The sequence below is a fragment of the Ambystoma mexicanum genome, chromosome 6p (genome assembly GCF_040938575.1).
Source record: "Ambystoma mexicanum isolate Mex_15411 chromosome 6p, UKY_AmexF1_1, whole genome shotgun sequence".
Lineage (NCBI taxonomy): Eukaryota > Metazoa > Chordata > Amphibia > Caudata > Ambystomatidae > Ambystoma > Ambystoma mexicanum.
This window is the reverse complement of record NC_090935.1, coordinates 1,525,348,165-1,525,362,118: the sequence shown is the minus strand read 5'-3', so window position 1 is coordinate 1,525,362,118 and position 13,954 is coordinate 1,525,348,165.

The following is a 13,954-nucleotide window of genomic DNA, read 5'->3' as shown; positions in this document are numbered from 1 at the left end:
ACATTATGCAAAGATTTTTACTGCATTTTAAACTGTGATCTTGGCCACATTTTGCTTTGCTCCATTTAAAGTGGGCCTGGCCTATGAACTTTAGCTCTACAGTGTATACTGCCTTTATTCCCTTGCTTTGAACTTCTAAAAGTGTTGGGAACTGTTTTATTTTTATGACCTGCCCCTTTCTCTCCCTTTAATTTAACTATTGGAGTGCCATCTAGGTTACACGCTCACATCTGTTTTAACAAATAGTGGTGTTTTTTGAATTTTTTTTTATTGACATTTAGTTTGCAAAAAAGAAACAAACTTTTTAGTCATTCATTTCAGCTTCTAGCTCAAACATTATAGTGGTGTTTTAACTCTGACTTTTCTAATAGTTATCAAGAGAGGTGTCTATACTTACCTGACTGTGTTTTAACTTGCTTTTGATTTAGAGTGCTAGTGTATTTCCTAAAGTGTGTTTCAAATAAATAATTATATACTTTTGATACAAAGCTCTGGTCAGTGTTTGTTTGCTCTACTGTGTTTTTAGCCCTATTGTGTATAGTCTATATACTGCCCTATTCTTCTTGAGAGAGGTCTGACTGCTCAGCCACAACTACCAGGTAAATCTGGGTGGTACAGACCGCTACCAATTGGGTTTACTGCTTACTCCTGTAGTCTTAATCTTCTTGCAGTGGTCCCCAAGGGAACTGCACACGATTCTGCCTAACAGTTACCTCAGCTAGCGATGGACCTGGGCACCGTTTTTCACCCGCTGCCACCATGTTCGGGTGCCTGGGGTGATCTTATGCCTGGTGCTCCATGTTTTTACTGGCTAGGACACCAATAGTCAGGATATTTTTAGGATATTTTGCAGCCGCACCCGGGAGCCACAGAGCTTAACATCTGCATATGCTTGTTCGCTGGCCACGCCCGCAGCTTGGTGCCATGTTTGACTGCTTTGAGTAAGTCTTTGCTCCTGTTAAAGGCAGCTTTAACAGTGGTGGTGTAGTAAGCTGACTCAGCATTGGAGCTCATGTGTACCTGTTGGGTGTGCAGGCATTTAAGGGTTCAGAGATCCACTGGGCTGTGGGGCTTGTACCACTGGTATTCAAGGAATCTGAATGAGCGGTTGTTGCCAGGAAGCTTAGGTATGTACCAGGGTGCTGACGGTGTGGCTTTGGTGCAACGAGACTTTAGAGGCACGGGGGCGTCCACTAGTTCTTTGACAAAGCAGTTAAATGTATTGTTTCTCAGTAGCATTATGCTTTGCTAAAATGGATGTTCCTGACATTCATTGCAGAAGGTAGTTTTGCGTCTAGGTCCAAGATGCTCATCTGTGTTGTAAGATGTGTGAAGGAGGTTTTTTTCCTGATAATTTCTGAAGTTTGCTTTTGGTTGGAATTGGTCAAGTATGCTTCTATTTGTTCCGGTCTTTTCAAGGGCCGGTCTAGATTGTTGGATGCGTCTTGTGAATTGCCAAGATTTGACGGATTTCATGCTGAGTAGATAGATCTATAATAAATTACCTCGAGGTTTTTTGATTTCCAGCCAAATGGCTGAGTTATCATATGCTGAATAAAATGTATGATCTATATGTCATTCCAACCTTTCTATATGTACAGTATATGGTACTATTAACTATTTCCCACTCTATCAGTGTGAAACCTAACTACCCAAACATTATTTTCCCTAATATTAGGCAAGGTCTACAACATTATTAAAAACAGTTAGGGTTTGAAGGGGAGAATTAATATCATACACAGAGCCTGATAGGAAATGTGCACTCAGAGGAGGATAGAGGGGAGCCTATAAAGACAGTGTAGAAATGTTGGTTTACCGTCTTGAGCGGAGGGAAGGAGTAAGATGTGCAGTAACAGTAGGCATTCCGTAAATTATCCTAAATAAAAATTCAGAAAGACGCATTAGGATGATCTTATTATTCATTGCCCATATTAGTTAATTTCCCAAAAGCCATGGTGACATTCAGCAATGAGATGATTGGGTAGCTTGGATAACTTGATCTAATTTTATTTAACAACATGTTTTTTTTAAACATGCAAAGGATATGCGGCTTCATTACGAGTTTGGGTGGTATTCAGTGGGAAATCCACTGAAATACTGGGAAATGGAATTACTGTTACCGCCACTTGGTCCCGTGGATTTACTGCAGGATTACAAGTGGTGCTAGGGTGGTGTAAGTCCCCATTATGGGAGTCCACAGGACTCCATGGGGATTTTGGCGGAATTACCTCCTGCAGAAATTCTGTAGATTTTTGGAGGTAGAGAGGACGTTTTACCTCGAGCTTTTAGTCAGAGGTAAACGTACCTCCCTACCGGCAAACTCATAGTTCGCCAGTGCAGTAATTTGGCAGCAGTGGCATTATCGGAATTACCGCCACATTACCGCCGTTTTTACCACACTGAGTGCTCCCAGTGAGCCCCATGGTTCTTTGAATTCAGGCATTGGTCATTCTGCTTGAGAAAAAAACAATCTCTTCATCGTTCGCATGTGATGACCTAAACAGATATTTATTCAGTGAGCGTTAATGGGCAACAGTTAACGATTAGATCTCTGGCTCATCAAGCATTGTTGATTTAGTGTCAAGGGCACTCCCTTCAAAGCTGTAGAGCATGCAACAGAAGTGGCCACGCACTATCCGCCGAGGCTAAGGAGGGCGATCAGGGACACACCAGAGCCACTTGCCGTATAATGTTCAAACGAAGGTAGAGAACTCGCTGTCAGAATACGGTTTCCATTTCACAAAGTAGCATAGAAAAGGTCAAACCCTGCATCGGATCTCCACTGCAATTTTGAGAATTTAACATCCGCAGCCGTCATTACACTGCTGCTACTGATGTCTGTAAATGGAGCCCTGCTCAACGGAGACTTTGGTCTTCTGCGCATGCTCGTCGAGTCTGGCGCGGATGTGAACAGGCCAGACGAGAAAGGCTGCACCCCTTTAATGAACTGCTGTCTACACGATGGGCAAAAGTGGGCAACGGGAGCAGCTCGAATCCTCCTGACCCACGGGGCCAAGGTTGGGCGATCTGACAAAATGGGACGCAATGCCTTAATCTACAGTGTAATGTACAAGAGAGAGGGCCTGGTGGAGCTCTTTCTGCAATCCCTTGATTATGACCTGGACCATGGTGATAAGGATGGCTGCACGGCGCTCTGGTATGCTGCAACTCTGGGCAGTGCTGCCATTGTGCGAATGCTCCTGGTTCCTCTGAAGAGGTATGGCCTGGACTTGGACAAGGCCAGCAAGGAAGGACTTACACCATGCATTCAAGCCCGCCACTTCAACCATCCAGCATGCCTGGAGCTGCTTCAAAATCCCTGCAATGCCTCAGACCCGGTAACGGATGACATTTCTGTCAAAATAGGGAAAAGAAATGGAGAGCAAAAAAACAAAACATCACCAACGAACTTTTCGTTAAAGATTACTTTGCCATTCAAAATATTACCAGCAAAGCTTTGGGAGAAAGGAATGGAATGCAGGAAGACCCATAAAATTGGCATCTATGCAAGCAAAACAAATCGTTGCAATGTCATGCCTCCATCAACTGGGGGGCATAAATGCAAAGTCTCCACCGTGAGACCTGACCCGATCAGGACAAAGAGGAATCTGAAAGCAAGTACCCGAGAAGCGGCAAGTGACATGGCACCTCTGCCAGTCTCCAGGGCAAGAGACTGGCGATATGAATTTGAACACCTCTTCATTACTCTTCAGAGTCAAATCAGTCCATCCTATCGACCAAGCGCAAGACGCGTCCCACGGCAGAAAATGGCAAGTTCCAATTTTTCTGCCACTCTGAAGGCAGGAGAGGCCTCTATAGGCCCAATGCTGCCAGGGAGATTGAGGAGAAGCAGGAGGTGCTCCTTTGATGCCTGCAAAGATGTCCTACGAGAGGAGAACAAAAATAAGGGGACCTTCAGAAGGCGGTGTAGTGTGGCCGTCATTCCCCTTATCCGACTCCAGAGATACAAGAAACCTTCCATAAAGGAAGAGGAAATCAAAGAGACAAGGACTGCCTACTCTTTATTGGAGTCAATGGCCAAGAACAACTCTCCATGACAGCTTTTGTGGAGGAAAGACATTTCCCTACAGTTGGGCCTATACATGAGACTCACACACAGGGAGGTCGGCACAGAGGAAGCATCTCAACCATGCACGAGGAGCTGTCCTTTTTCTGCCAACGTGAAGAGCGAGGGGTATATGGGTGCATGCCTTGGACACACAAGTCCTGGGAATAAGAGTCAATGATAACAGCGTTTGACATACAGGGGCCGCATGAGGAAGTACCTGAAAAGATCAGTTGACATCCTCATATATGAAGGCATGCTGCACTTCCTTTCCTTGCCACATTAGACATGTGTCGCTGATTTTATCTGCCGGTAAGGTATTAGTGGCTCTGGCCCATGTTACCAAAACCTTGTGCCGGGGCAATTTCGCACGTGACATTTTCACTGGGATAGAAATTGCCCTATTGCAGATATGTTTTTGCAAAACATTTTGGCATCTGGAAAATATTAGCCAAATTGCCCAGCACTTGCGAAAAGTTCATTTATTAAGGGCCCTTGAGCCATACCGGGCTTGGATCCTACAGTTTAAGTAAGTGAGCTCCCCAGTAGTAGTGTCAATTAATGATGAACAGAGAACAGCTGCACAAACAAGTCACCAGAGTATTTTAAATAGATTTTACCAGCAGACTTTGGAATATCTCCATGTAGCCATCCAGTGAGGTGAGACACATGTGAACAACTGCAGAGGTAAAATCGAATTGCAGTGTACACTGTTTTTCTAAAAAAGATAATTTTTTAAAGTGTGTTTAAACATTGACGTATGTAATTCTATATCACTGTGTGGGCTTATTTTACTCCACCTTAACATAACACACTCTTTGAATCCATAATTTTGTTATATTCACACGCCTCTGTACAAATGATGTGTCGTTCCCCCAATAACACATATACATTAATATGAACACCTCTATTAAGCCTTTGTTGTTCCCTTATCATGTGACTGATTTGTATTAAAACTACTGTATACACCTTTTCAACATTTAGTAGTAATGAGTTTCTAAACAAGCCTTGAAGTGGAATTGAATACATGCCTTTTTTCATTTTATAAAAATAAATATTACTGATATATTTACTAAGCCTGCTAATGTTGTGTGTTTCAGTGCTGTTAAGAGTAGGTATTAGTATCACCAAAATAAATTTTACACAGTATAGCATCCCGTATGAGTCTTAACTTACCTGCAACAGTCTCGGGAGCTGACTTATCCTCTATAATTGAAACTGGAAATGCTGTTCGACCACAAAAATGTCGCCTTTCCTCTCTGTTGGCACTATTGGAATGACCAAAAATGGCGACTTGTAAACATCGACTAATGTAAAATTTCAACACGAATTTGTCAGTGACTACATTGAAATGTAAAAAATATCCCAGAAACCACCAATACAAATCTCCTCCTTCTTTCCACCCTGAACAGAAGGATTACAAACTTCTCGAAAGTAGGGAAAGAAGTAAAATCCTTTCGGTAACAGGTGCTGAGTACAAATCATGATGAGATTGAGCAGGTGCGCCTTTGTGGACGGTATTTCAGGTATGTCCCTCACTGTCATTCCCAGTGTGTGGTGGCACCTAGCACATGTTTGTGGCACTGATGGAACCAGGGTCCTAGAGATTTTTAGACATTCAGTTGGTGTATTTCTTCACAAGGGTGCATTAATAATATAACAATAATGCCTTGTTTTTTTTTATTTTATATCTATCGATATTAATACTAGTCCAAATTTGTTTGTGGGCTTGTGTCTTAGCGAAGCTTTGTTCCTTATACAATTGTAATTGTAATTGTTTATTTGTAAAAGGCCTATATACAAGTAAAGTGCCTCAAAGCGATTCAAGGCGGGAAGGGAACAAGGGAATACAGAAGACATTCTTAGGCATTAAAGTTTACGAATGATCTAACAAAAAGTGACAAGCACACTAGGCCTGACAGCATTGCTACTAGTGCAAACGCATGACAAGAAGAAAGGAGAGAAGTGGGGAGGAGAGGGAGAAGAACATACAATCCATAAACTTCTGTACTAGGCCAACGACGTTTCAGATATTGCAAGTGCACGACAAAGAGTGAGGTGATTGGGGGAGTGGGAAAAGAACCTGCAGAATTCCACACCGTTTCACCAATCTGCACCAAAATGTGCATAGTTACCTGTTGGGACCATCTGGCCATTACTGGCTACATTACATTTGGGCACTGCACCCCTTTCCCTGGATTTCAGCAAAAGTCAAAATGTGTTTTTTGGGTTTGTGGCTTGGCGAAGCGTTGTTCCTTATACAATTCCACACTGGTTCACCTATCTGTGCCAAAATGTGCATAGTTACCTGTTAGGACCCTCTGGCCATTACTGGCTACAAGACATTTGGACACCCCACCCCTTTCCCTGGATTTCAGCACCTTCACACATAAACGGTTGCCTGAAATTGGCAAAACATCAATGTGGTAGTAGAAGGACCGGTCTCGACACGGGGAACACAACTCGAGGTCCCTGACGCTTTCTGAGATATTTGCAGCAAAATGTACTGCAACAAACGGCACCACGCCAGGGTGAGGCGACAGGTGGGGAGAGAGCACAGAAGATCCCAGTATGCAGCAGCACACCGACTCTCGCCTTCCCCCAATATCTGCTCCAGGCTATGTCAGCCAGCCACACATGCCCATTCTCAGTGCAGTTTACTTCAGGTTGCAAAGCACATCAAGTGATCAGTGAATCGGAATAGCAACCTACAGGTTCATTTATTTTCAACAATTGATAGGAGTGTTATCATGTCTGCATACAGAAGCTGTTCGGAGAGCGGATACATTTTGCTAGTTTGCCCATAAATGGCAGAAAATTCTTTTCTTTACAAGAGGAGAATAAGATCTTGCACGCATTCCTGAATACACCTCAGACTTTATCCATTGATGTTGATGAAGTGAACACAGTTCAGCCCCTGAGTGCAGAGACTTTGGTAAATCATGATAATTGCCAATATGTTAGATCTATTGGAAGTGAAAGTCTTTCTTCTAGCACAGCGCTCAACCTGGGCACAGTTTCTAACAATTGTTCTGCTGATTATCAGGGATTGCAGCTAGCTGAAGATTTACAAGCCACTCCTTTACCTAAAGTTTCCTGTGTAGCAGTCGGTCATAATTCTGAGCTAGCACACATACAAGCTTCTGATCTCCAAACACAATACACAAAGGTGGCATACACAGATTCAGTCACTACACTAGGCTTAGGTCCTGCTCTTGATACAGCTGCTGAGACTGAAGTAGAGTTTAAAGCTGATGTGGAAGACGATCTTACCTCTGGGTTCACTCTTCCTTCTGCCAATTCTGATCAATACAAACAGTCAGAGACTGTACAGATTGCATGTTCTGATGAACTCATTCCACAGTATACAGAACCAAAAGACCAGCAGGCGAATCCTGAACTGTTGATTGTTAATCTGCCTCTTTCAGAAGCTAAGACAGAGGAATGGACAATTGACGAAATCCTGATTAACAGAGACTTTACTATGGTGATTCCACTGGTTGATTTTGACTTCCACAAAGAAAGAGACTCTGTGTCACCCACTAAAGAAAAGGACCGCAAGGGTACAGTTCAGTCCTTGGTTACGGGAGCCAAGGAGTCTAATGCCCTAAAGGTGCCCTCCATTCCTGAGACACCAATGTGTCTATCAACTTCTGAGACTTCTGTGTGTCCTCCTACAACCATTGACTCTTCTATGATCCAATCCACAGCCCTGCAGTCATCTTTGGTACACGTGTCTTCAACCAATGAACCACTGCCATGTCTGCCATTTCATCAAGAGCCTCCACCATGCACGGGGTTAGTCCCAAAGACCCTGACATGTTTGGATTCAGCTACCGAGATGGCTCCAACTTGCATGCCTTCCGCTTCAAAGTTTCCTCTGGCCTGCCTGTCTACAGTGACTCATCCAGAAGATCATCCTTCAGCCAGAGAGCCTCCGGTAGTCCATCATATGTGCATGTCTTCAGTTCCAGAGTCTATTGCTTGTTTGCCTTCAGTTCATGATACACCGGTATCCTGCTTAGCTTCGCTTCCAACATCAGAGGTATACCTGTCTACACCATCAGATCCTGCTGTATTTTCTACTGCTCCAGACAGTCCTCCTGAATCCCAAACATTTACTGTCGATGAACGTTTAGATTGCCTTTCTTTTGCTTCAGGAGGAGCATCAGAATGCCTGCCTTTTCCACAAGACGATTCTCCCAACTGCTTCACTTTAGCATCAGAGCATCCAAAGAATGCAGCATCAGATTTTGAGACTTTTGCCAGCTCCCGCTTCAGAGTCATCAAGCTAGACCAAGTGGTGAGTCAGAACCACTCATCTGGGTGTGCACAGGGGGTGGTGCAGACCGGCGTATTACCTACAGAACTTGTGCAACAGAATTCCGCCAAGAAGCACCAGTTGGGTGCTAGTAGCCAAAGGAAGGGAATGACTGCTGCAGTTCAAGATGTGTCTGTTATTGCTCCTTCTGCAAGTGTGCCTGAAATACCAAGTACTGTGTCTATCACTCCTATCAGTATGCCAAACGTCCCTGCTGTTGTATCCAACGTGCAATCAAACCTTAATCATTTTCAACCACAAGCCTTTTCCCAGATGGATGACAGAAAAAGATCTGAACCTCTACCTCAGCCGCCACCTTCTCTAATGGCTGAACATGAACATTTCCTGAAGCCAGCAACTTCCTTACCTCCCGCATGTCTACTCTCGGCAGAAAGGCTAACAGAACTTCTACCATTGTCTAAGGCAAGTTGCACCAGCCTGCCTCCCTCCTCAAAGACTTACAAGGGTCCACTCCCAGTGACTGAGCTTCCTGGACCTTTCAACTTTGCTTCAGGTCTTGCAAGTCCTTCATGCCTTTCTTCAAACCATGAGTCTCTTCCTCACCAGAAGCCATTGATTCCATCAGTATCACCTCCAAAGACAAAGCACTCCTATCATGGAAGCCCATCTGCCTTTGCCCACAAGCCACCATTTCCATCAGTGCCACCTCCAAAGAAAAAGCACTCCCATCATGGAAAGAAGAAGTCTCGTGCAGGTGGCGGGCACCCGAAGAGGGCCGTAGGAGGGGGTATACTGTCACGACTCGCTCCCTTCGCTCCCGTTCCCGCCACTTGGGGGCATGTTTTGGGGCTTATTCCTTGCTGGACATTTCCTCCGAACCTAATGCCACAGTGCTGTAATGAATTGGGAGCGCAAAATCCCTATTTTCCAAACTACTTCCCTTCCGGATCCATTCCAGGTCTTTGGCAGCCAGCATGCTTCTTTAACCAAATGACTGTGTTTCCCAGAATGCCTGGCCCACTGCTCCACCTCCACCCTTGCAGGACTAGGTTGGGTGGAGGATAAGCAACACCTGTGGCTGCAGGTGCAGCAGTCAGCACACCTGAGGCGTGTGCTCGTTTAGCAGCTTTAAAAGCCTCAGTCTCACTTCAGTCCAGCGCTGGTCATCGTTTGCAGTGTTCCTGTTTTTGACTAGTCCCTTGTTCATTGTTCCTTGCCCTTTTACCTAGGTCCTGGTTCCTGTTTTCTTGTTCCCTCCGCCCTGAATCTCTGATTCATGCTCTAATTGATTTCTGCTCCCTTGTTTCCCTTTTTTCCTTCCTCTGTTTACAGGCAGCATTTCTCTGTGCTTTCCCTATTCAAATGCAGCCCAGTTGGTATTTCTTTGACTCTGTCCTTTGCTGCTGTTAACCCGTATGCCTTAGCCTTCCTCTTGATTATCTTCCTGTCTTTTCCTTGGAAGGATAGGGAGAAGTTTGCATTGGTTATTTAGCTTTTTCCCTGCTCCTGATCCTTACTTCTATTGGGATCCATTCCAGGTTTTCCTTAGCACTTCTGCATTTATTTTCCCATTTGATTTTAGGTGTGGTGTGCGGTTGTTAGCTAGCTCCTGTGTGAATGCTTATGTTTTCCTCACTATTTGTTATCATTATTTCAACTTAGGTATTTAGTTTTCTGCAGCGGATCACTCTCGGCTGCCTCCCAGCCTTCACCCTTGCCCTGTCGGGCTCCCCACATAACAGCGGATCACGCTCTGCTGCATTCCAGCCTCCGCCCTTGTCCTCTGGGCTCCCTGCCCTGCAGCCTGCCTCGCTCCGGCTGCCTTCAGCCCTTGTCCTCTTGGGCCCCCTGTTCTACAGTCTACCTCTCACTGGCAACCTACAGCCCGTGCCCTCTGGACCTTCCTACTTCTCCCATTGCTGTTCTAGCCTCTCGGGGTCCCAGTTCATCAACAGGATTCATGGGCTAGCTGACATTCAAGAGGTTTATTCTCGTCCTTGTGAGTACAGTTCTTTAGTTTTCTTATTTGATACCATCAGAGTGTTAGTTCACAGATCCTGTCATTGCTTGCCCTCCACGTGGGTTTAGCGCAGTCAGTACCTGTAACAGCAATTGGGGGTAAGGCGCTTGCCGACTTTCCTCGCGGTCAGGTGCTTACCCCACATCCCTTTTCACATATTGGGTTTAATATCACACTCTGTTTGCACTCCTGGCTTCTAGCATACATGAGTCGTTGTTCCTATGTGCACATTTCCCTTGCCATATTCGCTGCCTTAGTATTCGCAGGACTAATCCTGACAGAATGACCAGCCCAAAATTCCCATTGAATATGGCAAGTTTAAGAAAGAAAGGCAGCAAGGCCTCTAACAAGTTTGTACAGAAAGCTTCCCCTACATTTACCTGTGACAATCAAATCACTAGTCTTGGTTTAAATGAACTCCTTGTCACGAATGGGCATTTACGAGCAGAGTATTTTTCCCATAGGATGGCTCACCCTACATTGCCTGATCCTAGTTCGATCTTTTGTTCTGATCCCGATTCTATGTCAGCGCAAGCCTTAACCGTAGAAAACAACACACTGTCAGACTTATTATACAAGAGTACCTCGGTTGTTGAACCCCATGATTCCAGTTGTGCTTCACCTCAGATAGAACAGTTTCATGGTACAAACATAAAGAATGGAGGGGTTCCTTGCATAACTTCTGTTTTCTACCCTCAGTCCAAATACTTCTTTGCACAAGTACATACGGTAGTCCCTAATGTCAAGAGGTCTAAGGTCAATAGTTTGCTTAAGGGTAACACAGGCCAAGTTAGTATGAGAAAGTATAAATCTCAGAACCTGAAAGCAGTAGAGGACAGTGCACAATCGGTGCACATCCAGATTGCTAGTGCAGGATCCAGCCCTGATGCTACTATGCCTCCCCCTGTGCCTACTGATAGTGATGTACAGTTAATGCAGGGCATACTAAGAGCCAAGCTTGAGGAGTTAACACAAGAATTCATTTCTTTACAAGAGGAGAATAAGATCTTGCACGCATTCCTGAATACACCTCAGACTTTATCCATTGATGTTGATGAAGTGAACACAGTTCAGCCCCTGAGTGCAGAGACTTTGGTAAATCATGATAATTGCCAATATGTTAGATCTATTGGAAGTGAAAGTCTTTCTTCTAGCACAGCGCTCAACCTGGGCACAGTTTCTAACAATTGTTCTGCTGATTATCAGGGATTGCAGCTAGCTGAAGATTTACAAGCCACTCCTTTACCTAAAGTTTCCTGTGTAGCAGTCGGTCATAATTCTGAGCTAGCACACATACAAGCTTCTGATCTCCAAACACAATACACAAAGGTGGCATACACAGATTCAGTCACTACACTAGGCTTAGGTCCTGCTCTTGATACAGCTGCTGAGACTGAAGTAGAGTTTAAAGCTGATGTGGAAGACGATCTTACCTCTGGGTTCACTCTTCCTTCTGCCAATTCTGATCAATACAAACAGTCAGAGACTGTACAGATTGCATGTTCTGATGAACTCATTCCACAGTATACAGAACCAAAAGACCAGCAGGCGAATCCTGAACTGTTGATTGTTAATCTGCCTCTTTCAGAAGCTAAGACAGAGGAATGGACAATTGACGAAATCCTGATTAACAGAGACTTTACTATGGTGATTCCACTGGTTGATTTTGACTTCCACAAAGAAAGAGACTCTGTGTCACCCACTAAAGAAAAGGACCGCAAGGGTACAGTTCAGTCCTTGGTTACGGGAGCCAAGGAGTCTAATGCCCTAAAGGTGCCCTCCATTCCTGAGACACCAATGTGTCTATCAACTTCTGAGACTTCTGTGTGTCCTCCTACAACCATTGACTCTTCTATGATCCAATCCACAGCCCTGCAGTCATCTTTGGTACACGTGTCTTCAACCAATGAACCACTGCCATGTCTGCCATTTCATCAAGAGCCTCCACCATGCACGGGGTTAGTCCCAAAGACCCTGACATGTTTGGATTCAGCTACCGAGATGGCTCCAACTTGCATGCCTTCCGCTTCAAAGTTTCCTCTGGCCTGCCTGTCTACAGTGACTCATCCAGAAGATCATCCTTCAGCCAGAGAGCCTCCGGTAGTCCATCATATGTGCATGTCTTCAGTTCCAGAGTCTATTGCTTGTTTGCCTTCAGTTCATGATACACCGGTATCCTGCTTAGCTTCGCTTCCAACATCAGAGGTATACCTGTCTACACCATCAGATCCTGCTGTATTTTCTACTGCTCCAGACAGTCCTCCTGAATCCCAAACATTTACTGTCGATGAACGTTTAGATTGCCTTTCTTTTGCTTCAGGAGGAGCATCAGAATGCCTGCCTTTTCCACAAGACGATTCTCCCAACTGCTTCACTTTAGCATCAGAGCATCCAAAGAATGCAGCATCAGATTTTGAGACTTTTGCCAGCTCCCGCTTCAGAGTCATCAAGCTAGACCAAGTGGTGAGTCAGAACCACTCATCTGGGTGTGCACAGGGGGTGGTGCAGACCGGCGTATTACCTACAGAACTTGTGCAACAGAATTCCGCCAAGAAGCACCAGTTGGGTGCTAGTAGCCAAAGGAAGGGAATGACTGCTGCAGTTCAAGATGTGTCTGTTATTGCTCCTTCTGCAAGTGTGCCTGAAATACCAAGTACTGTGTCTATCACTCCTATCAGTATGCCAAACGTCCCTGCTGTTGTATCCAACGTGCAATCAAACCTTAATCATTTTCAACCACAAGCCTTTTCCCAGATGGATGACAGAAAAAGATCTGAACCTCTACCTCAGCCGCCACCTTCTCTAATGGCTGAACATGAACATTTCCTGAAGCCAGCAACTTCCTTACCTCCCGCATGTCTACTCTCGGCAGAAAGGCTAACAGAACTTCTACCATTGTCTAAGGCAAGTTGCACCAGCCTGCCTCCCTCCTCAAAGACTTACAAGGGTCCACTCCCAGTGACTGAGCTTCCTGGACCTTTCAACTTTGCTTCAGGTCTTGCAAGTCCTTCATGCCTTTCTTCAAACCATGAGTCTCTTCCTCACCAGAAGCCATTGATTCCATCAGTATCACCTCCAAAGACAAAGCACTCCTATCATGGAAGCCCATCTGCCTTTGCCCACAAGCCACCATTTCCATCAGTGCCACCTCCAAAGAAAAAGCACTCCCATCATGGAAAGAAGAAGTCTCGTGCAGGTGGCGGGCACCCGAAGAGGGCCGTAGGAGGGGGTATACTGTCACGACTCGCTCCCTTCGCTCCCGTTCCCGCCACTTGGGGGCATGTTTTGGGGCTTATTCCTTGCTGGACATTTCCTCCGAACCTAATGCCACAGTGCTGTAATGAATTGGGAGCGCAAAATCCCTATTTTCCAAACTACTTCCCTTCCGGATCCATTCCAGGTCTTTGGCAGCCAGCATGCTTCTTTAACCAAATGACTGTGTTTCCCAGAATGCCTGGCCCACTGCTCCACCTCCACCCTTGCAGGACTAGGTTGGGTGGAGGATAAGCAACACCTGTGGCTGCAGGTGCAGCAGTCAGCACACCTGAGGCGTGTGCTCGTTTAGCAGCTTTAAAAGCCTCAGTCT